General features: G+C 48.1%; 2 long non-coding RNA genes across 3 annotated transcripts in view; one reads left to right on the top strand and one right to left on the bottom strand.

Moving 5' to 3' along the window:
* Positions 1-23,672, top strand: part of LOC108585349 — a 56,681-nt gene that overhangs the window by 28,775 nt on the left and 4,234 nt on the right. For both annotated transcript variants that reach the window (XR_002521413.2, XR_002521411.2), the window contains exon 2: positions 5,666-6,536. This is a non-coding gene — a long non-coding RNA (uncharacterized LOC108585349). The remainder of the gene's footprint in view (positions 1-5,665; positions 6,537-23,672) is intronic.
* LOC103883437 lies at positions 3,466-5,670 on the bottom strand. Its single transcript, XR_645664.4, has 2 exons — positions 5,286-5,670; positions 3,466-3,734 (listed from the first exon to the last, which is right to left on the bottom strand). It is a non-coding gene; the product is annotated as an uncharacterized LOC103883437 (long non-coding RNA).

Below are 23,672 nucleotides of genomic sequence, written 5' to 3'. Positions count from 1 at the left end.
AATAATCGATATAAAATATAAATAATATAAAATGTAATATATTAATATTCATGGGTTACTTTATATTCTTTTTTGTTCTTTATTTAATGTTTGAAATCCAGTGTACATTTATACTTAAAGCACATCTCAATTTGGACTAGTCACATGGTTAGTGACTACATGTGGCTTCTGGATTACACATCACAGGTCTACACCAGAGGCTGCATGCCCCATTTCGGGGACATGTAGCAATGTCTGCAGGCATTTTTGATTCTCACAACTGTAGGAGAGTAGAGGCCACAGATGTTGCTAAACATCCTACAAATGCACAGGACAATCCCCGCAACAAAGAATCTTCTGTCTCAAGATATCAGTAGTTCCAAGTTTGAGAAATCCTGATCTAGACTAAGGTCTGCCCCTACCCCTTGCCCTTTTGTATTTCCCCACGGTGATCGGAATGAGGCACAAGAGCCTATTGGTAGCAGGTCCGATGTTGGCGCTCAGGTGTCCTGAGTGGGGCCCCGGGGCAGCTCTGCTCGCCCACACCTCCTCTAGGCTTGTGGCTGTAGCAGGTGTTCTCAATCCTTCCTCCAGCAAAGCTCAGCAGAGGAACATAAGTGACAGGACCCAAGCCACAAGCAAGAAACCACACCCCCCACAAAGTTCCTTAGCACAGAAGTTCCTTTTGTGTTACATGAAAATTTAGGGAAAATTCACCCACTTGTCAGAACCTGAAGACTGGCCCGAGAGACAAAGGAAACGCTGAACCCAGCAAGAATTCCACGGCTGACACTGGGCCAGCTCTGAAGGGGGACCTTCGAAGCATGGAGGTCAGAAGAGGAGCATCTTCCGATGAGATTGGGTTTCTTACCCAACAACAAGAGGACCAGGAACAGTTTTTTAAATTTAAATTTAAATTTTAATATTTTTTGAGAGGAAGTTTTGCTCTGTCTCCCAGGCTGGAGTGCAGTGGCGCGATCTTGGCTCACTGCAACCTCCGCCTCCTAGGTTCAAGTGATTATCCCGCCTTAGCCTCCCAAGTAGCTGCGATTACAGATGCCTGCCGCCACCATGCCCAGCTAATTTTTTGTATTTTAGTAGAGATGGGGTATCATCATGTTGGTCAGGCTGGTCTCAAACTCCTGACCTCATATGATCCGCCCTCCTTGGCCTCCCAAAGTGCTGGGATTACAGGCGTGAGTCACTGCACCTGGCAGAAACAGTTTTCTGAATGTCCATTTGAATGTTTATTCTCATCAGTCAATGAAAAGTACGTTGCCGTGACTAGAAGTCACAGCTTAGAATACAGTGACCGACCGTGTTTCCTTGGCTCCTGAGGAGCCCTTTTCCTCCACAGTAGGTATGTAGATTTGGAACTTGAACTTTTTGTACAAACTCGGAGAATGAGTGATTGAATGAATGAATGAATCTTACAGAACAGATATAAACTAGTCTTTTTTCTTCGCTCCAGTGTTAAATCACGCGGTTAGTTTTTAAAGTTCTATTTTAAAATTTTTATTGATATGTAACAGTTGTATATATTTTGGAGGTATATATGGTATTTTGATGCCTCTATACAATATGCAATGATCAAAGCAGCGTAATTGGGATATCCATCATCTCAAACATTTATTTTTCCTTTGTGTTGAGAACATTGCAATTCTTCTCTTCTAGCTACCTTGAAATATACAGTAAATTGTATAAATCACCTCGTTATTTCACAGTTGCCCTTCCCTGACCCTTGGCCTGCCTCTTTGCTGCTCTTGCCTCCAGCCCCCTTCTGCATTCTTGCATTTGTTTGTGGATGGTTTGACTCCAGGATGGAAGTGCTGCACTCTGATAGCTCCCTGGAAGCCTTCCACCCCCGCCATGGGCCTGGTCTTGGGGGTCCCTAGAATACATTTATTTTCTCTGTGTCTTGCGCCCCAGGGGAATTTTAGACCTCACTTCTGGACTCTATGACCTTTGGGATCTCCTGGAGCCTGTCCACTCACCATGGAGAGAGGGGTCCTTTGCACATTTCTGAAGGACCCGGAAGCCTTCAGCCCATCCCAAACAGACTCCATACTCGTGGCATAAAGTGGTTATGCTTGCTGGTTGGCAAAGCATGGGCCACCGCATAGTCACTCCATGTGTGTTTTATCTGGGACTACTGCTCAGTTTTGCCCCCCTTAGGCGTTTCACTGCTCATTCACTCAACAGAGGTTGAGTAAGCAGAATTCAAACTACCTGCATTCATTTTGTCATCAGCATGTGTTAAGGACAGAGTTGCGGCTGTTGGACAATGAGGTTCAGGAGAAGCCCTCTGGCTCTAACGCATGGCTCCTACCCTAGCCCTGTCTGTGTCATCATGGGCCGACTGCTGGCGTCCTGGCCTCTAAAGATGAACAGATGTCAAAGGCCAAGTGACGCCTGGGAATTCCCAGTCCTCTGACCCATGGGTGCAGCCTGGCCTTCCCTCCTCCATGGTCCCTATTTTTTTCAGGCTATCAGCAAGAGACTGAGAGTTCTCTGACTCCACTGGGTGTGCTGGGTGCTGTCTCACTGAGATCCAGAACAACAGTCCTGACTCTTAGAAGTGGAAATAAAGTGGCTTAAAGCTGAAAATGAGAGCCTTGTTCTGCAAAAGAGGAAGAGTGCCTTCCGTGTTACTTGGAGCCGCTTAATCCACTTAATGCCTTTCAGCTTGGTCACACGGAGGGACTAGCCACAAGGTCATGGCTACAGTGCCATCCCCCGGTCCCAGGCAGCTGCCCAGTGTGCTCATGCAGTTAGAATGTTCACAGAGTAGGACACTGGGCCAAGCACATGGACTACTCTGTCCACTGACCAAGCACAGATTAAGCCCTTTGTAGACACTGAGAGCTGTGCTTCTGAGGGAATTAAAGGATAGCTTTTGAAAACTATTTTTCTTTCCTCTTTCTCATCTCCTCATTATTTTATGTACTTGAAACAGTATACACAATGTCCTTTTTAAATGAGGTGAAGCCCAGAATCTAGGGATCTGTTTTGAAGTGCAGTGGGGTTTGCCAGATCACTCATGAGGGCTCTGCTTAATCTTCCCAGTCTCCTGGCTCTCATTAGCTAGAACATAGGCCTGCGTGTGGAAGGGACCCCCAGCATCTCTGCAGCAGCTGGGGAGGGCCGTGAAGTGAGAGGCAGATGGAGCTTCCCTGCTGCTGTGCAGCTGTTTGCTCACCACTTCCCCTTGCAGGCAGCCCCTGCGGCTGGACTAGGGATGTGCTGCTACACAACATGGCCTTGTGCTGCGGACGGATGCTAGGAGCCACCTGGCCTGTAATGCAAGTGCTACGATTAACAGGAGCAAGTGTTTCACTTTGCATTCAGGCCCCAGGTTTTTTTGTTTTGTTTTTGAGACGGCGTCAGGCTGGAGTGCAGTGGTGCAATCACGGCTCACTGTAGCCCCGGCCTCCTGGACTCAAGTGACCCTCCCACCTTAGCCTCCTGAGTAACTGAGACTACAGCCACCATACCCAGCTAATTAATTTTAGTTTTAATTTTTAGCAGAGACGGGGTCTTGCTGTGTTGGCCAGGCTGGCAGGCCCCAGTTTTGCAGTTGTATTTGCTGACCTGGCACATCGCTTCTGCTGAATCTTAATGAAAACATTCTTGGACAGGGATGAGTCACAGATGCTTTCATGAAACCCATTTCAGAGCACTGTTGGCCCAGGTCCTCCGTGGATGCAGCCCTCTTCCCATGGGCGCACGATGGCCATTTACTCCTGGAAAAGGACCTGAGGAAGTAAATGTAGGAGGAATGTCACATCTCGCTTTTTCTGCTCCATCTCTGGCTCTGCTGCTTTTGTTCTTATTTTAAGAGACAATACCACATTCTGCTGGAGAGGAGGTTCCTTGGGGAGTCATTTTCAGGGGGAGGAGATGAGGACACTGGCACAAGGAAAACCTGCTCTAACTGCAACTAGTTTTTCTAGACTCTTTTCTATTGTGGATTAAAAAGTTGGAAATGCAGAAGCTCTTGGGAAGACAGGCCATGTGCTTTCACGGTACACAAATGGATCTTAAAACCATCCACCCCCCAGCTCATCTGTGTTGGAGAACCGTGAAGCCAAACAGCACTAGAAAAAGCGTCCTATGCAGCCACTCCGCCTGATGCTGCAGCTGCCAGCGACCCCTCTTTGGAAGGGCGGCTGCTGAGCGCTGGCACCTGCTGAAGTTACTGAGAGCCATTACTGTTTGCTTTTGCATGCCTCGTAGCACCTCCCAAAAAGAAAGTACTCAGGCGCTGCGTTTGGCCTCTCCTCCTTCCCTGGCCACTTCCAGGCCTCTGCTGTGCGTGTTCTCTTACTTCCCTCTAGAACTGCGCTGGCGCTGGTTTGGGCAGCACAGGAAGTGTGTGGCACCCAGATGCGTAAGCGCCAGACGGAAAGAGGAGGCTGGATGGCGGAGGTGTCCCCTCTGCCATCCTGCCCTGCTGCCTTTGTCTCCCCGGCCTCTCTTCTGGGCACTTAGCACATTCTGCAGCAGATATCCACACACCTGGCTAAGTTCAGGTCCTCAGGGCACAGACTGGTAGGGTAGGTGCAGTAAGGCTGAAGTCCTGGACATAGCAGCCTCCCCGAGGCTCTCCCCAGCTCCTGGCAGAGTCCATTCTCTGCTCTGTCCAGGGCTTGTCGAGGGCGTCTCCCGACTTCTTTGGGAAAGCAGTTTGTTTGCCTTTCTCTTTCAACACTCGCCCATTTATCACAAACCCACAAGGGTTTAGACAGCCATGCAGCTCCTGCCTGGTTAGGACACATGGGGAACGGAAGAATTATGACTTCAGTGCCCCCAAGAGGTGATGCAAGTTGAAAACATAATCGGATGCAAAAAAAGGTCTAGATTGATTCATACGTGCTAGTGCCTGAACATTTTCAGGGGGACCCAGGAATTCCTTCCATCCAAGCCTCTGCTGTGTGCAGAGGGAACAGTAAGGCGGCAGCAGGTCGTTCACTGCTCATTCACTCAGTAGAGGTTGAGTAAGCAGAATTCCAACTAGCTGCATTCATTTTGTCATCAGGGACCTCACAGTCCAGGAAGGAGGGAAGCTGCCTGCCCATGCATCTGGCAGGAGGGGTAACCTGCTGGAGGCTGGGCACCCAGAATGAAGCAGGCCCTTCCATGCACCCTCCTTCCAGGCCTTTCTTCGCAGAGGCTGAGCACAAAGGTGCATGAATCAGATTCCAGTCTTGAACACTAATATGTGTGCTCACCAAACAACTCCTGTGGGGCTGAGCCTGCGTGGATTAACAGGGCAAAGATTTGCGGGGAAATCTTCCCTCACTCACCTGTCTCTCACATTCTGTGCCTCCTGGAGACGGTTCAGAATCTCTCTCTCTTACAGCCAAGCCTCCTGCTGTGTGGCTCTCTCATTCTCCCTCCCCTTTGTCAACCTCAAACCACATTTCCCCTGTCTCCCTCAGCCCCGTAGACATTTTCTTTACTTCTCCTTCCTTTTTTCAGTAGGTCTCAGTTCCCTTGCGAGTTCTTTCCCACCCCTCCCCCATCAGCTCATGGAAGCTTGGAGTGGAGCACAGCAAACCAAGGGGCCTCTTTTGGGACCCCGTGACAGTGCAGGGCTGCACCTGAGCCCTGTGCCTCTGGAAGACAGCCAAAGGCAATTGCCCACACTTGTATGTCAGATGTCTCCCATCCTTTTGTGTTCCAGGAAATGACTTACTGCAAAGAATCACTCTTTCCCATGAGACTTCGAGAAGACCCACTGTCACGGACTAAGTTGTGTCCTCCTAAAATGCAGATGTTGGAGTCCTAACCCCCAGTAACTCAGAGTGTGACCGTATTTGGAGAGGTCTTTAAAGAGGTGATGAAGGTAAAATGAAGTCGCTAGGGTGGGCCCTAATCCAGCGTGACAGGTGTCCTCATAAGTAGAGGAGATGAGGACACAGACACACATGGAGGAAAGAGCATGTGGGGAAACAGGGAGAAGACGGCCGAGGAGAGAGGCCAGAGGAGAAACCAGCCCTGTCCATGTGCTGACCTGGGATTTCCAGCCTCCAGCATGGTGAGACGATGCATCTCTGTGGTTAAGCCTCCACTCTGCAGTACTTTGTTATGGCAGCCCTACTAGCAGACCAGTAGGTCCGTTCATAAATACTGTATACTTGTTCTTGCGATTTCCATAACAGTCATGGGTGATCCCCTTGTTTCCTGTGATAAGGACACACAGAGACCCTCCAAATTACCATTCTTTGTTTCTTAAATGATTAGCTGAACTATTTGTTCCTCCAAACAAGCTAGAAACAGAGCTAGATATTCCAGCTGATTGACAGATGCCTCCTGATGACATGAACATCCCAACTGTAAAATCACCCCCACTTGGAACTGGTTCACCGCTCCCTATGAAAGTCTAGACAAAACCAGCTGCCAGGACAGACTGGAAACCCATCTGGAGCCCCGTCTTCTCCACCCAGGGAGTGAGACCCCTTGAGCTCGTCAAGCTCCTTCTGTGACTGATCGGAGATCCCACTGTGAGTCCAGCTCCTGGTCCCGTGCTCCGGATATCGGTCCTTGGCAGCGTGGTAAGGATTTGATTTTGATATTTGCTTGAGTGCTCTTCGGGCTTTGTTTTGTAGTTGGTTTCTGTTTAACCTTCATACTATGGAAAATTCTCAATCCACTTCTCCCCCGCCTCCTTTAAAAATCCCTTCCGATGATATGTATTCCACTGTGATGAAAATTCAGTTCATTATCCCCCCAAAATGGCAAGATTTCCCTGAGGACAAGTCGGAACTGCAGTGACCCCTCTGAGGCACCTGGAATCTCCCTAATCGTGTCCATCTACAGCCCCCTTGAAGATCTCGTCTCTTCAAAGGTCAGCTTATTTTGCTTGGTATGAGGGCGCTGAAACATGAGGAAATGTCTCCAATCTACTTCAAACTGAGCAGTCCCTTAAGCACATCTCTCTTACTACCAACCTCTCCTCCCACTCCTTCTCCACCCTTAATGAAACCTCTCAACACTTCTTCCCCCCACCCCTCTATGGGCCCTGCCCTGAGGCTTTCCCCCTCCACCCAATATTCCTCCTTAGTCTGAGGGACTTCTTTTTTCCTCCTTTAGCCCCTGCTCCCCAAGCTTCCCTGCTCCCACTTCCCTACCTCATCCCGATTTGTTGGTGCTTCCCCAGTATGATGGAAAGCCCATGACCCGAGGGCCCAACTGAGTAAGGACTCACTCAGGTCCATATGCAATTGTTAAGGGCTTTTCAGACAGTGAGAATAGGGAAGAGTTTAGTAATCCATTCGGTCTGGTCCTTGGGGTATATTCTCCTTGGTTCCCTGAACCGTATCAATTTTTGCAGCTGTGAATGGGTACCAGAGATGCCACTTTATGTTTTGAAAAAGCCAGATGGGTCACTCTTCATGAGGACTTTCGAAGAAATCAGAACACCCGGATGCAGGCCAAAACTATAGGGGAGAGACTTTAGAATCCATTCCCACTGTCTCTCCTCAAAAACTGGTCAAAGATAAAAGATGGCAGACAACACAGAGATGAATTTGCCTCTCACTATAGACATAGATTAGAAAATGTTAGAAAGGATGACATTTTGATAGAGTCAGTTGAGACAGTTGCTAAAGTTTAACAAAATATATGATCTCATCTTATATTTGATGACTGAGCCACTTTTGCTTTTATTATTGCGTTAATGGCTTCTGATCAGAAATCAGAGATATTACCCCAAAACACAACGTAAGTAGGCAGAACGCTTCTCTCTCTGAAAGTGTACACTAGCCCAACATCCTGAAGACTCCATGAGAGAAGAGGCCAAATCAACACAGTGCAAACTGATGGCTGCACAACTTCACTGACCAGGAGGAAGCAAACCAGGCCAATCTGCTCATTCCAAACCCCAACTTGTTAGGCACACGTGCAGATATAAATAAAAACAATGCTCGGCTTGGGATTGCCTGGCTTTAAAACACAAAAGAGAGCAAGAGCTTAAAAATTCATCTTTTAATGACTTTCTTGGAGGGGTGTTCCCCTTTGTGTCCACACTAACTCATAAGAGGAGAGCATCTTCCACATCAATGGGCACTCCACTCTCTTCCTAATGGACCCAGAGCAACACATCTCACCATGAACGCCTCTTGCCACTCTCCCTAAGAGCACACAAGTCATGCCTGTGGTGGGACTTGATGAGCATCCATGTGCTGCTTTTATCAGAACCTTATTCTGTCTTATTAGAACCCTCCCCACCCAGTACAGCTTCTTAGTTCCACTACTCAGTAACCCTTCTGGAAAGACAGTTACTTTCCAACTGGACTGCCAGTAGTTTTTCTCCCTTGAAGGCTTCACCCTTAAGAGCCTTGGGTCCCAGCCTTGCTTCTTTGCCCTTTCATGGCTCTCATTGACCATCACACTTTTCTTGCTTCTGTCAAAATCCCTGATCCCCCTTTAAAACCTCAAGTACAAACTATGCTAACTAAAATACCCAACTGCCTTCGAGCTGGTCACTTCACTGACACAGGCCAAATCAAGGAGGCTGAACCTCTCAAAGTAGAAATAGAACCTTCCATGCCACTCTCAACATTGCTGTAATATCCTAAAGACAAGAATTCTCCAAGATCTTCAACTTATAATTCAAGGTGTCCTTCACAAAACACTCCTAGTCTCCATGTCTAATTCCTGTGATACTCCCATCCTCTCAGTAAAGAGGCTCAATGGGTACCAGCTAGTCCAAGGCTTGCAAGCAATTATTCAAATAGACAATGCCAGGCTTTCTCTAAGGACCCCAACACCATTCTGGCTTCTCTCCACGCCACACTATTCATCTCATAGTCATCAACTTATGTTCTGTTTTTTTTTTTTTTTTTTTTTTTTGGATGGAGTCTCACTCTGTTGCCCAGGGTGGAGTGCAGTGGTGTGATCTTGGCTAACTGCAACCTCCACCTCCCAGGTTCAAGCGACTTTCCTATCTCAGCCTCCTGAGTAGCTGGGATTGCAGGCACACACCACCATGCCTGGCTAGTTTTTTTGGTGTGTGTTTTCAGTAGAGATGGGGTTTCACCATGTTGGCCAGGCTGGTCTCGAACTCCTGACCTCAGGTGATCCACCCTCCTCAGCCTCCCAAAGTGCTGGGATTACAGGCATAAGCCACTGTGCCCGGCCATGTTCTGCTTTTATCAGTATTGCTTTTCAACCCTGACTCAAATATCCTTTTGCCTTCACCTGGAAAGGTCAATAATACACATGAACTGCCATGCCTCAGGGGTTTACTGAGGCCCCCACCTATCTCTCCAGGACCCCTTTCAGGCTATTCTGGGCACTGGCTGTTGAGGAGAAATGCCTTGGATTCACAGTTTTCCAGTTTATTTGTCTATAAAGCCCTAATGTGAACCATCTTTTTCTTGATGAGTATTTTCCATGACAACCAAATAATCGAGTTTCCCCTAGATCAGTGATTCTTAACCAAGGGCGTCTTGCCCCTCAGGGGACAATCGGCAATTTCGAAAGGAGACACTTTTGATTGTCACAAGTGGAAGGGAGGAGATGCTACCAGTGCCTCGTGAGTGGAGGCCAGGATGCTGCTACACATCCTGCAGTGCACAGGATGGTCCCCACATCAAAGAGTGACCCCACCAAAAATATCAGCAATGTCAAGGCTTAGAAATGCTCATCAAGACAATGACCCTTTCCAATCTTATTTAATAAATAAAAAGAACTCAACCAGTTTGCTTTAGTGATGGAGGATGGTTCTCACAGCAGTGTCCTTCCTTTCAGTTGTATGAGCTGTAGTGTAGAAATAGAAATGGAACAGTTATCTTTTTGTCTAGTTTTCAGACAAAAAATTGGTCCAGAGCACACCATGATGGATGATTCTGGGAAATCAGATATTGCTGATGAAAGAGAACTTGGCTGGGGACAAGCTCTGGGTTCTAGCTCTGGTTCCAATGCTACCTTGTTGGGTGTGTGGGACTGTCACTCTCCTCCGGGGGTGGAACTAAAGCACCTTCAGAGTTTTGCTGCCTGTAACAGAGTTTCTTCTAGAACAAGTCTATGCATGAGTCAGTTGAGAGAGTTGCTAAAGTTTAACAGAATATAAAGGAATAAGGAAGAAGAAACCACTCCACCTCTGGCCTTCCACTTCCGTCTGCAGGGTACGTCCACTCATAGCACGGGCTCCCCGTGTGACCCACTTCCCTCTTCTGCATGGGCTTGGGGGAGGAGGAGGCCTGGCATGCCGGAAGGCTGGCCAGGGGTGAGGTCCGTGCCTGGGGACTGGTGATGTGAGAATGGGCTGAGCAGAGAGGAATTCTGTGGCATCTGTTTTTAAAATGGAGTCCAGGGGTGAGCAGTGGCTTATGAATGTTCTCAAGAAAGAAATGGTGACTAGCCTCGGACATTTTGATGTTGCTCTTTGAAAACATCCATATTCTCTTTTGGGATGAATTATAGTTCACTTGTGATATTTCTTTTAAATATATTTTTTAATCTTTAAATTTATTTTAATTTTAATTTTTTTTTTAAGAGATGATGCCTTGCTCTGTTGCCCAGATTGAAGTGCAGCGGCACCATTAGAGCTCACTGCGGCCTCGAACTCCTGGGCTCAAGTGATCCTCCCACCACAATTTCCCAAATAGCTTGGGCTACACATGTGACTTACGATATTTCTTCTTATACAGGAAGCTGAATCTTTTTCTTTACCTTGCAGGAAGAAGTCTGTGGCATTTTTAAAATTTATTTTTGTCTTCACAAACAAGTAGAGTAAGTGATTTAAAAATGTATACATGTGAAATCTTTTTCATAGGTTATCCATATTATATGGTAAGCAAGTTAAACGCATAAAAGGCTGTAGAGAGAAAAAAGGAGTCCTCCTCCCAGCTTGGGGATGGGTGATCTTTGTTTTCATATCACTATGGTCTTCGAGGGCATTGAAGAAGTTGGAGAGTTGATGCCATAGTGAAGCATGCACCAAACTGAGAAGGCTCAGGTCTTGGGACAGCTTAGGAAAAGAAACAGAGTCTTCATGCAGAGGCTGAATGGGACGGCTGTCAGGAAGATGATATTCTGTTCTGGATGTACATTTCCAGGGCAATAAATGACTGCACACGCTTGAGGCAGTTGCCCTTCTACTCTGTTGATGAAAGAAGAGGGGACAAAAATCAAGGGACAGGAACAAGGCAAGAAATTGAGGCTTTTGGAGTTATAGGCTGGAATTGTGCTGATTTTTCTTCTGAAATAGTTCACTAAGGTATATTAGCTAACCACTTATGTCTTTCCTTCTGTGTCATCATTTTCTTTTCTTTCTTTCTTTTTTTTTTGAGACGGAGTTTTGCTCTTGTTGTCAAGGTTGGAGTGCAGTGGTGTGATTTTGGCTCACTGTGACCTCCCCCGCCTGAGTTCAAGTGATTCTCCTCCTGCCTCAGCTCCTGAGTGGCTGGGATTACAGGCGTGCACCACCACGCCCAGCTAACTTTTGTATTTTTTGGTACAGACGGGGTTTCATCACGTTGGCCAGGCTGGTCTTGAACTCCTGACCTTAGGTGATCTGCCCGCCTTGGCCTCCCAAAGTGCTGGGACTACAAGTATAAGCCACCATACCCAACCTATGTCATCATTTTCAGTGTAAGTAGTTGTCTAACACGGAGAAGTAACACGTGTTCAAAAGAATAGAGTAGGGTTGCTTGATCTCCTGTGTTTTCTTAGAGTCCTACTGTTTTCTTTCTGTGTTCAGAGCAAGTTCTGATTTGGACACAAAGCATGGCTTCTGGGGCTGTCAGTGCTGCCACGTACTTGGTCGTGGGCTTACCATGCTTACTGTGCTGGCTTTGAGTCTCGCTGATTCCCATGCATCGTGGGTCCTTGGAATTCTGTGCTCATGGGGATCCCCAACATGACCTGTGCGTGGGACAGCAGGGAAGGAGGACATGTGCACTGCATAGCTCCCCTCTGTTCACATGCATCTCTACTGTCCCACAGGACTTCACTCATAAAACACAAGTTCACAGGTAAGACTAAGAATGTTAAGACGGTGATGGCAGAGCACTAAGCCAAGTGTGGGTCCTTCTAGGCACAAGGCCCTGTGCAGCGTGACAGGTTGGCCACCATGAAGTGGACTCTGCCGATCTGGATGTGAAACCAGGAGGGCTGAGGGGTCTTGAAACATGAGATGAGCTGCCTAAGGCCAAAACCAATTCTCTGAGGATGGTAGAGCCAAGAGCTGGAAGGCATTTATGATAACAACGCTGAACCACTGGTTTTCATTTCCTTGGAACTTGCTGAACTTGTTATCTGAGATTAGAATATCCTTCTTTTTAAAGGTGGTTTGAGCTGAGTGTCTGTTACTTGCAGGTGAAAGCTTTCTGATGTACACAGAGGACATCTTGTCCATAATGAGTGAAGGCCATACTACTTTACCTTTATTTTCCTTACCAGGCTCCATCTCCGTAGCCTGCTTTTGACAAAGGTGGATACATAATTCTAGGGGCCACCTAGCTGGTTCTAATAAGACTCTGGAAGTCAAAAGCTAAAGAAGACCAGGAGACCAAGCTGGAAATCAGGCTCTTCAATCAGATTCCAGAGGAAATGCCACTCCACCCAATCACCTAGCCACAACAGTTCCCTTCCTTCAAGATGCTGCGTTTACATGCACTGTCTCTTTAGGCAAATGGATTACCTTGTAAGAGTGACCTGTGACCTGAAAAAGCTTTAGCCCAGTCACACCCAGGCTTTATTGAGCCATTTGAGTCTCACTGCCTCTCTGTGTTAGTTCCTCTTGCTTTCAGCTAAAGGGTCCTTCTGTTTAGGTGGTGAAAAAAATGATCGTTAAAAACAATTAATAAACCCGGGGACCTCTGATACCATGAGCCCAGCCAGAGATCTGTGTCAAGCAAATCCTTGCAGACAGTTCTGCCAGCCTGCAGATGTCTGTTTGCCTCTCGTGGATTTGATAAGTGCTCATTTATGCCAAGGTGGCTGTAATCATAGTACAGAGGCCTCTGGGAGATATTGTTCACGCTGACCTTACAAACGGAAAACCATTATCTTTTCCTTACCTGAGATCCTGGGGAGTAGTCAGCTCACTCCCTGCCAATGGCCTAAGATGGTTGCTGATGTCACGGTTGAGGAATATCTAGGAGTAATAAACATAAGTAGCTGGAAAATGCCAATTCTGACAATTTGACAACATCATTATCAACATTCTTAAGTACTTACAAGTCTTTTATTTTCTTTTTTTTTGGAGACAGAGTCTCACTCTGTTGCACAGACTGAAGTGCAGTGGCATGATCTCGGCTCACTACAAGCTTTACCTTCTGGGTTCAAGCGATTTTCCTGCCTCAGCCTCCTGAGTAGCTGGGATTACAGGCACACAGTATGGTGCCTGGCTAATTTTTATATTTTCAGTGGAGAAGGGGTTTCACCATGTTGGCCAAGCTGGTCTCGAACTCCTGACCTCAGGTGATCTGCCTGCCTCAGTCTCCCAAAGTGTTAGGATTACAGGCATGAGCCACCGTGCCTGGCCATGCAATACTTAGAGTCACAGTAGTTTGTGGTTAGAGAATTCTCACAGAGGTGACCTGGTTCAGCCCTACCATCAAGGTCATTGAGACACTGGCACCTTGCCCAAGGTCATGCCAACCTGGGATTAGGCGTTTCCTGCCCGATGCCCTTTCCCCACTTCCCACACCTATTGTTCATACCAATTTATTGCAGGTCTTATTTCTATAGTCTCCTTTAATTGCTTTATGTTCACGGGATACTCTCTTCAGGATAAGATTGCAGGTATTTTTTTTTATATTACTTCCCCTCGTCCCTGATGCTGTAGGGTTTCGAGCTGAAACCAGTCAAAAAGGACTTCCTGCTGAGTGACTTTTGCCCAGGCAGCAGGGCTGAGGAGCTGGGGACAGAGAGACCCTGGCTGTATTCTTCTGATATGTGTTACACATCAGGCTTGAGTTAATTTGGTCGGGTTCAATAATGCGCTGCAGTTACTCTGTACATACCTGGAATCATGGAGGGTCAGGTCTGGAAGGAGATTTAAAGACAACGTGGTCTTATGGTTCTCTAACTGTGCTCCAAGGAACCCTAGGGGCTCCTGTGTGGGGGTCGGGGGGTGCCTTCTGTTCAACCTCTAAAAGCAGGTGGGCTGGAGAGCTGAGCTGACTTAGGCCTAGGCCTTGGCCCCTTTTCTTGAGATATTTTATTTAATGGTGTGGCTGTATCAGATTTCTTGTAAACAAAGGGCTTGGATGGTAGAGCATTGTTGACAGCTATGAATCTAGTCCAGCTCTTTCATTTTCACTATGAGAAAATGAGGCTTGGAATGAGGGAAAAGGGACTGGATGACTGCGTGCAGAGCTGCACACCTAGCTAGTGACAGGAGCCAGGATGGAAACTCCTTGCAGATGTCCCCTCCATACCTTGCAGAGATGGCCTGGTCCCTCTAAGAAGCTGTGTTTTTGGCTTGAATGAGAGGTTGAAGTACAGAAACCAATTCTATGGTGGCTGCTCATCTGGGAAAAGAAAGGGACAAAATCTACACTTACTGAGTGACTACCGTGTTACAGACATGGAAAATACATTGGCTCATTCAGAGCAGGTTTGTGGAGCGCCTCCTGCATAGCAGATGCTGCCTTGCCTGTCATGGGTCCTCTTTCCTGTAAACCTCCCAACAAGTCTGCAGGGGAAGCTCTCACATGCTCCAGAGCTGAAGGCTCTCAGGGTTACGCACCTCGCTCACCAGTGGCTGTTCACCACATCTGAACTGACACCCTTTGAACTCCAAAGCTGCTATCCCACATCACATCCTAATATGCTTTTAATTTTTTTTTTTAATGTCTCCAGAAGTCAGCGGCTGTCAATTGCATATGAGCTTTCCAAAGACTTGAAACTCAGTTTAAAAAAAAGAAATGTGAGTTTCCCTTTATCTGTTTGGAAAATGGCCAGGCGGGGAGTGGGCCCTCGGTGCCTGTTCTCCTGGGGAGATCGTCTTCGGTCAGCAGAGCTCCCTTAGAGTCCTAATCTGTTTCCTGATTTGGGCTTTCATGACTGACACACATGCAGCTTTACCCTTGTCTCCTGTTCACGGGGAAAATTCTGCTCGTCTTGCCGCTCAGCTGCAGGGCGGGTCTGGGAGCAGCTGTCCCTCGGGGAGATGGGTGAGGCCGTCTGAATGCCAGCGATGGAGAGATAGCAAACTGTGGTGGAGGGAGAAACTGTTAACGTGCACGAGGGCACCAGCCTTCAGTGGTGCAAGAAGTTTTCAACTGTCCTTGTCTTTCAAAAGACACTGTGTCTCAACCGAGTGTCAGCAACTTCTGAAGCCATTTCAGGCTGTATTTGTTAATCACATTTTAGAATTCTGCCTGGGTGGGCTCTGCCCAGCTTCTAGTGGTGTAAATATTAGAAATGAGACTGATGTGGGTGCTGGGAGGGGAAGGAATTATGGAAAGACAACATGAAGGGAAGTTCGGGGGGGTTTGAGGCAAGCTGTGTAGGATCTGGTTCAATTGTTCTGTCTCATACTGGGAATATGGCGGCTACCATTCCTTGGAAAATGTGCATTTTCAGCATTAGTACACAGGATTTTTTTTTCCCTTGCTCTTAGAGTGTGTTGTTAAAAGTTAGTGGTAGTGATGGTTTTATTTATTTTAAAAATTTTTTAAGGTTTTTTTGTTGTTGTTGTTGTTGTTTTGTTTTTTTGTACAGATGAGGTCTCCTTATGATGCCTAGGCTGGTCTTGAACTCCTGGGCTCAAGCAGTCTTCCCACCTCAGCCTTCCAAAGTGCTGGAACTACAGGTGTGAGCCACTGCACCCAGCTTCATTTTTATGTTATTAATTGAAGAGTATATTCTCCCCCACTAAAAAGTGATCATTTTCCAGACTACCTTTAAAGAAGAATGAAACACCTTCCTCTTCCAGGCAGCTAAATCTAAATATTATATTCTTTTTTAAAGCAGCTCCATAGCAAAGATGTGGCAACTGTGGGCGAAGTATCTCTGAGCAGGAGATCAATGCAAAAATGCAACTGGGGAGGGGGCTCGGGGGCCAGTTCCAGAGAGGTTGGAACTGCTGTGTTCTCATCAGCAGAAGTGGCTCCTGCCCACCTCCATCCCAATCCCTTCTCATGTGGGACAGGGTCTGTGAGCACCCTCCCTACCGGGTAGGTTCTATGGCAATGTGGGCACATACCCTGGGGCGGGGGGCCGAGGGACTTACTCACTTCGTGAGCGCCAGTGTAGTAGTGAAGGGAATGCCTGATGAAAACAACATTCTACCAGTATGCGCTGCTTTCTAACCTACAAAGTGCTTCTGTGTACACTGTTCCATTTGAGAATTCTAAGTAGAATCCTGAACAGGCTGGAGCAGATCGCCCACTCCAAGGGACAGATGTTGGCTGGTACTATTGGTATTCACGGAAGATTCCTTCTGACACTCCCTCCTTTTCTGTAATTGCCATGAACTTGAGCACTGGGCCAACATAAATCATCCAAGGATGAACACGCTGCACACGGACGGCTCCCCTTTGTTTGGTTTTGAAGGGATTCCATCTCTATTCTCTTGCCATGTGCTCCTTCACCCCCCTCTCCGCCCCCGTCTTTCATTTCTTTCTCTCTGGAAAAGATATTTCAACTCACAGGACTGGGATGTTGAAACGGACACCCAAGAGTATCACAGATGGGCCAGGCCTGGACCTCTTGGGACAACATTCCTCACGACTTTTAGAAGAGATTAGGGATTTGGGACTGGTGGCAACTGGTAACATTTTCAGTGTTTGGTAAACAGCCAGGGTCCCGAGCTCTGAGAACAGCCTGATTTAGCTCTTTGTTTAAGTTTTGGGTTAGAGGCTCCCAAGAAGCTGGTGCAGGGGAAAGAAATTAACAACCATGGCTCATTCACAGCCAGGCAGCCAAATGGACAGCTCTATGAGACTCAAGCTGACAGTGGAGAGAGCGCAATCGAACAGCCTTGGCGCAGCTTTCAGAGGAGAACGTTATTCACCCCAACTGCTCTGCATCTGCCTGGACGTCTGCCAAGATCTGTGAGCACTACAGCGTTGGTATGCTTTGGGTGAGGCCCGTGGCCATGGCAACGAGTTGGGAGCAACCCGGTCCCTGGGAATGAGAACAGTGGCTAAAATCAGGCAGGCGAGGGGTAGGGAGGAGAGGTAAAGGTTGGACTTGCCTGAAGATGGAGCCGTTTTATTGTTGTGGGTAAAGCTGCTACCGTCAGGGGCTGTTTACAGAGTGGGTGCAGCTCAAGCTGGGAGCATGTTAGACTCAGCGACTGCGATCAACCTATTGACTTGTTCCCATGAGGCAGAGTAGATGAACTGCTGCAGTACTGGTCATGTACCACCAGCCTCCTGTGAACCAGCCCTCATTGAAACATTGATGTGAAAGGCCATGGTGTTCCTGTAAGAGGATGCCTGTTATCTCCTTTGACTAACTCTTCAATATGCCTCATTCTCACACACTGGTGTGCAGGAAAGAGTCCAGCATACCCCATTGGCAGAGATGCTCTGTATGTGCAAAGTGTTCGAGTAGAGCACTGGGCTCAGGTTTGAAGATGTGAGTTCTAATGCCAGCAAGACCATTACCTCCCAGTGACCTCATGTCTCGATTTCCTCAACCACAAAACAAAGGCATTGGTGAGGTGACCTCCAAGGCCCCTCCGGTTCTCACCTTCTGTGTCTCTACAGACTGGAGAGTAGAAGATGATGAGGCACTTTTATTAGTTGAGTCTTCTTCATTTTCTGTTTCCATTTCTTTGAAGTCATCAGCTGGAGTTGAGGACAAGTTTTAACAGTAGATAGGTTTCTTTTCTTTTTGTCTCTTTTTTTAAAAAAAATTTACTTAAAAAAATAAAGGCTGAGCATAGTGGCTCATACCTGTAATCCCAGCACTTTGGGAGGCCAAGGTGGGAGGATAGATTTTGAGTTTGAGACCAGCCTGGGCAACATAGTGAGACTCTGTCTGTACAAAAATTTTAAATTAGCTAGGCATGGTGGTGTGTGCCTGTAGTCCTAGCTACTCTGGAGGCAAAGGCAGGAGGATCGCTTGAACCTGGGAGGTTGAGACCACAGTGAGCTATGATTGTGCTACTGAACTCTAGCTTGGGCAACAGAGCAAGACCCTGTCTCTTTAAAAAAAAAAAAAGACTATTTTTTAAGAACAGTTTTAGGTTCACAGCGAAATTAGAAGGAAGGTACAGAGATATGTCACATGCCCCCTGCCCCATGCATGCACAGCTTCTCCCATTAGCAATGTCCCCACTCAAATGGTGCCTTTGTTATAATCAATGACCCTCTACTGACACATCATCATCATCCAAAGTCCATAGTTTACGTTAGGGTTCACTGTTGGTGGTGTACATTCCATGGGCTTGAACAAATGAATAATGACATTATCCACCACTGCAGGATCATACAGAGTAGTCTCACTGCCCTAAACATCCTCTGTGCTCCACCTATTTGTCCTTCCCTGCACTCTAACTCCTGACAACAACTGATCTTTTTACTGCCTCGATAGCTTTGCCTTCTTCGGAATGTCATGTAGTTGAAATCACACATCATGAAGCCTTTTCAGATTGGCTTCATATCGTTTTCTTTTATTTCCTTCCTTCTTCCTCCCACCACCTTTCCTTCTTTCCTTTCTGTATTCCTAACTCTTGGATGTATTTTCCAGCATCATGACTTGATGGGACTTTTGCTAAGGTAGGCAATCATAAAAAGTCACAAATCTTTTGTCAGCCTTATTGCCTCACCTCTGAGATGGTCCCAACACTCTTTAAGGCTCACTTTTCCAATCCACAGATTCCCCAGCAGAAGTCCAAGCTGCTGAGCCTCACATCTTCTTTTCCGCTAGTGATCTTTACCACTACTTCACTGGAGTATTGTAGCATTTGAAAATCTTCATATGAAGCCATAGTTCTGGGTTTGGTTTTTTTTTTTTTTTTTTTGAGACGGAGTCTTGTCCTGTTGCCCAGGCTGGAGTGCAGTGGTGCAATCTCAGCTCACTGCAAGCTCTACCTCACGGGTTCAAGTGATTCTCTTGCCTCAGCTTCCTAAATAGCTGGGATTACAGGTGTGCCACCAGGCCCAGCTAAACCTTTTGGCATTTTTAATAGAGATGGGGTTTTACCATGTTGGCCAGGCTGGTCTGAAACTCCTGACCTCAGGTGATCCGCCCACCTCGGCCTCCCAAAGTGCTGGGATTAAAGGTGTGAGCCACTGTACCTGGCCTGAAGCCATAGTTCTTAACCTCAGTTGTGCAATAGAATTATCTGGGGAATTTAAAAATTAGAAAAAAACCTACACCTGAAGATTGTGATCTAATTGGTCTTGCGTAGGGCCTGGGCACTGGTATTTTTTAAATGTTTCCCAAGTGATGCTAATGTAGCCATTCTGCAAGCCACAGTTGAAAGGCTTATTCAAGCATCCTGTTGCTGAATGCATGTCATCCTTACCATTTGACTCTGGAGGTTGTTTTCTTGTCTTCTGATGTGGCTGCCCTGTTGAGGCGTGCCCCTTAGTTTGGAGACTACTGCCTGCAGTAGGTCGCCTGGAATATGATCCCCAGTGATCCCTGCTTCCTGGTATTCTGGCCCTGGTGTGATTCCCTTCCCTTTAAGCCTGGACAGGATTAGGGACTTGCTTCTAACCAACAGCATATGGCAAAAATAAATGTTTATTGTTTTAAACTTCTATGTTTTAGGGTCATTTATTTACACAGCAAAGATAACGAATACACTTCTGAAAGAAGAGATGGCTCCTTAGGAACACGTTCCTGCGGGGGCCAGACCTTATGTTGATTTTGAAGAATGGAGGGTCTAAGAGTGTGTCCCCAGGGGAAGTATTAGGCAAGGCCCAGATTGCGGGGGTTGGAAAGGCAGGTGACAAATAAGCGGACTCTTGCTGGCTAGACTGGTGCCTCTCCTATGCGCACAGACACAGGAGAGCCTGGGCAGTCCTGCTAAGATGTGGAATCTGGTTCAGCAGTTCTCCGTTGTTGTCCAGGAATTATACAAGCTCCCAGGGGGTGCTGATGCTGCTGGTCTGGGGACCATATGTTAGGGGATAAGGAACTGTTCTAATTGAATTCATGTTTCTTTCTATGCTTACTTCCTTTTTAAATACAGCAGTCTTCTTTATTCCACCAATGACTTCGCTCGCGGTGCTTCCAGAAGCCAAGAAAGTGGGCTTTGCCCTTGGGGATTTAGGAGGCAGAGCGGCGCCCCCTGGAGGCCACATGGTGGAGGCGGCTATGAGGCCTGGAGTCTACAATTTAGATTGAATCACAGGAAGAAGCTATTTACACAAGTCAAACATGTTTCAATGTTGGCAGTTTCATAAGATTCCAATCCTTAAGGGATCAAAGCCTGGCCACCTGCTTCCACCGAGAGGTGTACCTTTCCATGCCAGGCTTGGAGCGTCCCTCTTTATTTAAAAAGGAGAGGATTCCAAAGCAGAACTCAGGCTCTTCCACCCAAATCCCCTCACCACAGGGACAGAAGTCCTGTGCATGCAGCCTAAAGCAGCCAGGAGAAAAACTTTGACCTTAATTTTTTAAATGATTTCACATGAATCAATGGAATGTGTTTATGATAAAATCATCTCCTCCTGAAATATATGTGTAAAACTACTGCCCCAGTTAAATGCACTTAGTCTAACCAAGCCCTAGGATTGACCTCTCCAGCGTGAGAAGCATTGCCAGCACTCCAGCTCCCAGGTCCCACTCTGGGATCCCACCTCCTCAGATCCTCCCACTTCCTCACACTCTCTGGCCTCTCGCTTTTGACCCTGCTCCCACCACGCTTCCTTTCCTCAGAGTCCATCAGTCCTCTCTTGTCTTCACCTTGGTCTCTGCCAAGTGTGGGTCCAAGTCACACATGTGGACTCTGATCACAGGAACTCCAAGCTCCAGACCTCCCAAAGCACCCTATGGAGAGACCTTACCTTCTTGGACAGACCCTCTCCCCACAGCTAGATCTCACCCTCTGGGTAGACCCATCTCCCCGACTAGAACTCACCCTCCTGAGTAGACCCCATCCCCCCAGCTAGATCTCATCCTCCTGAACAGATCCCATCACCCCAGCTAGATCTCACCCTCTTGGGTAGACCCATCTCCCCAACCAGAACTCACCCTCCTGGGTAGACCCTTCTCCCCAGCTAGACCTCATCTTCCGGATAGACCCCATCCCCCCAGTTAGACCTCACCCCTCTGGGTAGACCCCATCCCCCAGCTAGACCTCACCCCTCTGGGTAGACCCCATCCCCCCAGCTAGACCTCCCCCTCCTGGGTAGACCCCATTCCTCCAGCTAGACCTCACCCCTCTGGGTAAACCCCATTCCTCCAGCTAGACCTCACCCTCCTGGATGGACTCGACCCTCCTGGAGATACCTTCCCCTCCTGGGTAGACCCCAGTGGCTACACACCCCTCCTTCCACCAGCTTTCTCCCCCAGGGTTCTAGGCAGCAGAGTGTCTCTGTGAAAAGGATACTAAGTGATTCCCCAATATTTCCGTTTCCAGCCTCTGGTTGGCTCTCCCTGGGGCTAATGGTTCTTTCACTCACTATTTCTCCAGGCTTTGCCTGATGACAAGTATATTCTGAGGCTGCTCTAATGATACAGATTTTGGACCCCATCCCAGTTCTACTGAATCCGAGTCTCTGGGGGAGGAGTTGGGGTTCTGCATCTGGACCCTTCCTGCAGGGCCCCTCCTGGGAGGCAAGCCCGAGGAGCACGGCTGAGGCTCGCCTCAGTGCCCATCCTAGACCTTCAGCAGCCAGCAGAAGATGTCTCCGCCGTCCCTCAGCCCTGATTCCCACTGTCACCCCAGCCGGGCTTGGCACTGCCTCCTTTCTCACTCAGAAGATTAAGGCCATCTGTTCTGCGCTTCCCAAGTTTCCCACCCTCCACCCTAAAAATTTCTCCCTGTTTCCCAGTCTTTCCTCTTCTCTTAGAAAATAAACATCTTCCCAGGCTGCCTCTCCGGCGGGTCTGGGCTCCTCCTTGCTGTCTCCCCAGCACCTGGCCTTTCCAGCCCTCCCACTGTATATCCAGTGTTTCCCTCACCAAAGGACTTGTTTTGTTTTTCAAATTGGAGGTTTTGTCTTCTCCTCCCTAAAAACCAAAACATCTCCCTGAGAAGTAACTCCCTCAAGCTACCGATACGGAAGGCGGGCAGGGAAGTGCTGGGAAGGGAAGGGAAGGGTGTGGTCCCTGGCTAGGGCTCCACCCCGGGGCCTGTACCCACAGACCTAGGTGAGGACAGGCATTTCTGTTTTCGTGCCTAAACGTTGCATTTCCCAAGACTACCCTGGCCTGCCACACCCTCATCCTGTGCCTACAAAAATCCCGAGAGCCCAGCAGGCATGCACACAAGCCTCTGGACGTCAACAGGAACACACCGGTGTAAGAGCACACTGATAGAGGCCCGCGGCAGGCTGGCAGGCCATCGACAGGCCGAACCACTCGGTGCAGTTGGAGGAGAGCTCGGCCACTGAGCGGTCCGACTTCAGAGGGGAAAACCACCTTCCCACTCCCTTCTGGCTCCCCCATCTGCTGAGAGCTACTTCCACACAATAAAACTTTGCAGTCATTCTGCAAGCCCATGCGTGATCTGATTCTTTTGGTACACCAAGGCAAGAAACCCTGGGATACAGAAAGCCTCTGTCCTTGGAAAAAGGCACGAGGTCTAACTGAGCTGACTAGGAATGGCTCAACTGAAACAGCACCCTGTAACACAGGCCCACTGGGGCCTCAGGAGCTGTAAACATTCACCCTTAGACATTGCCGTGGGGTCAGAGCCCCACAACCTGCCCATCTGCATGCTCCCCCTACAGATTTGAGCAGCAGGGCACAGAAGAAGCCAGCCACACTCCCATCACAAGCCCTGCCAGGAGGATAAGGGAACTTCTCCCGTTTCACCCTGCCTTCCTGTCACTCCACTCGTTTCATCTCGGTGTATGTGTCTGGTCTTCCTCAATTCCTTCTCTGGCCTCACACAGTGCCCTGAATAATGCTTTGCAAGGCCTTTGCCAGGAGCCTAGGTGAAAGGCAGAAGATGTGCCCCTGCAGCACTGCAAGGTAGAGATGGTGGTTACAAGAGGAGGACTAGATTCCCAGTTTGCCCTTGGAATGGGCAGCCCCTTGGATTTTGTTTTCCCTGATACTGCTGTTCTGATCCAAGGCCTTGGGGCCTCAATACAGACACCCAAGGCCAGGCCTATCTTTGCATGAACAACTAAAGAAAGCCCAGAGGATGACTAAAATGACCACACTATATGGCTCTGGAGGACCGGAAGTTACTGAGGCCTATGAGTGGGTTTTTGCACAGACTGCAGTAAAGGTCCTCAGAGAAGACCCTCAAGAGCTACAGGGGGGGCCGGGCGCGGTGGCTCAAGCCTGTAATCCCAGCACTTTGGGAGGCCGAGACGGGTGGATCACGAGGTCAGGAGATCGAGACCATCCTGGCTAACACGGTGAAACCCCGTCTCTACTAAAAAATACAAAAAACTAGCCAGGCGCGGTGGTGGGCGCCTGTAGTCCCAGCTACTCGGGAGGCTGAGGCAGGAGAATGGCGTAAACCTGGGAGGCGGAGCTTGCAGTGAGCTGAGATCCGGCCACTGCACTCCAGCCTGGGCGGCAGAGCGAGACTCCATCTCAAAAAAAAAAAAAAAAAAAAAAAAAGAGCTACAGGGGGGTCTAAGTTA

This window comes from Papio anubis, chromosome 6 (genome assembly GCF_008728515.1).
Source record: "Papio anubis isolate 15944 chromosome 6, Panubis1.0, whole genome shotgun sequence".
Lineage (NCBI taxonomy): Eukaryota > Metazoa > Chordata > Mammalia > Primates > Cercopithecidae > Papio > Papio anubis.
The sequence above is the reverse complement of the archived record's forward strand: the minus strand, read 5'-3'. Positions and strand labels throughout refer to the sequence as shown.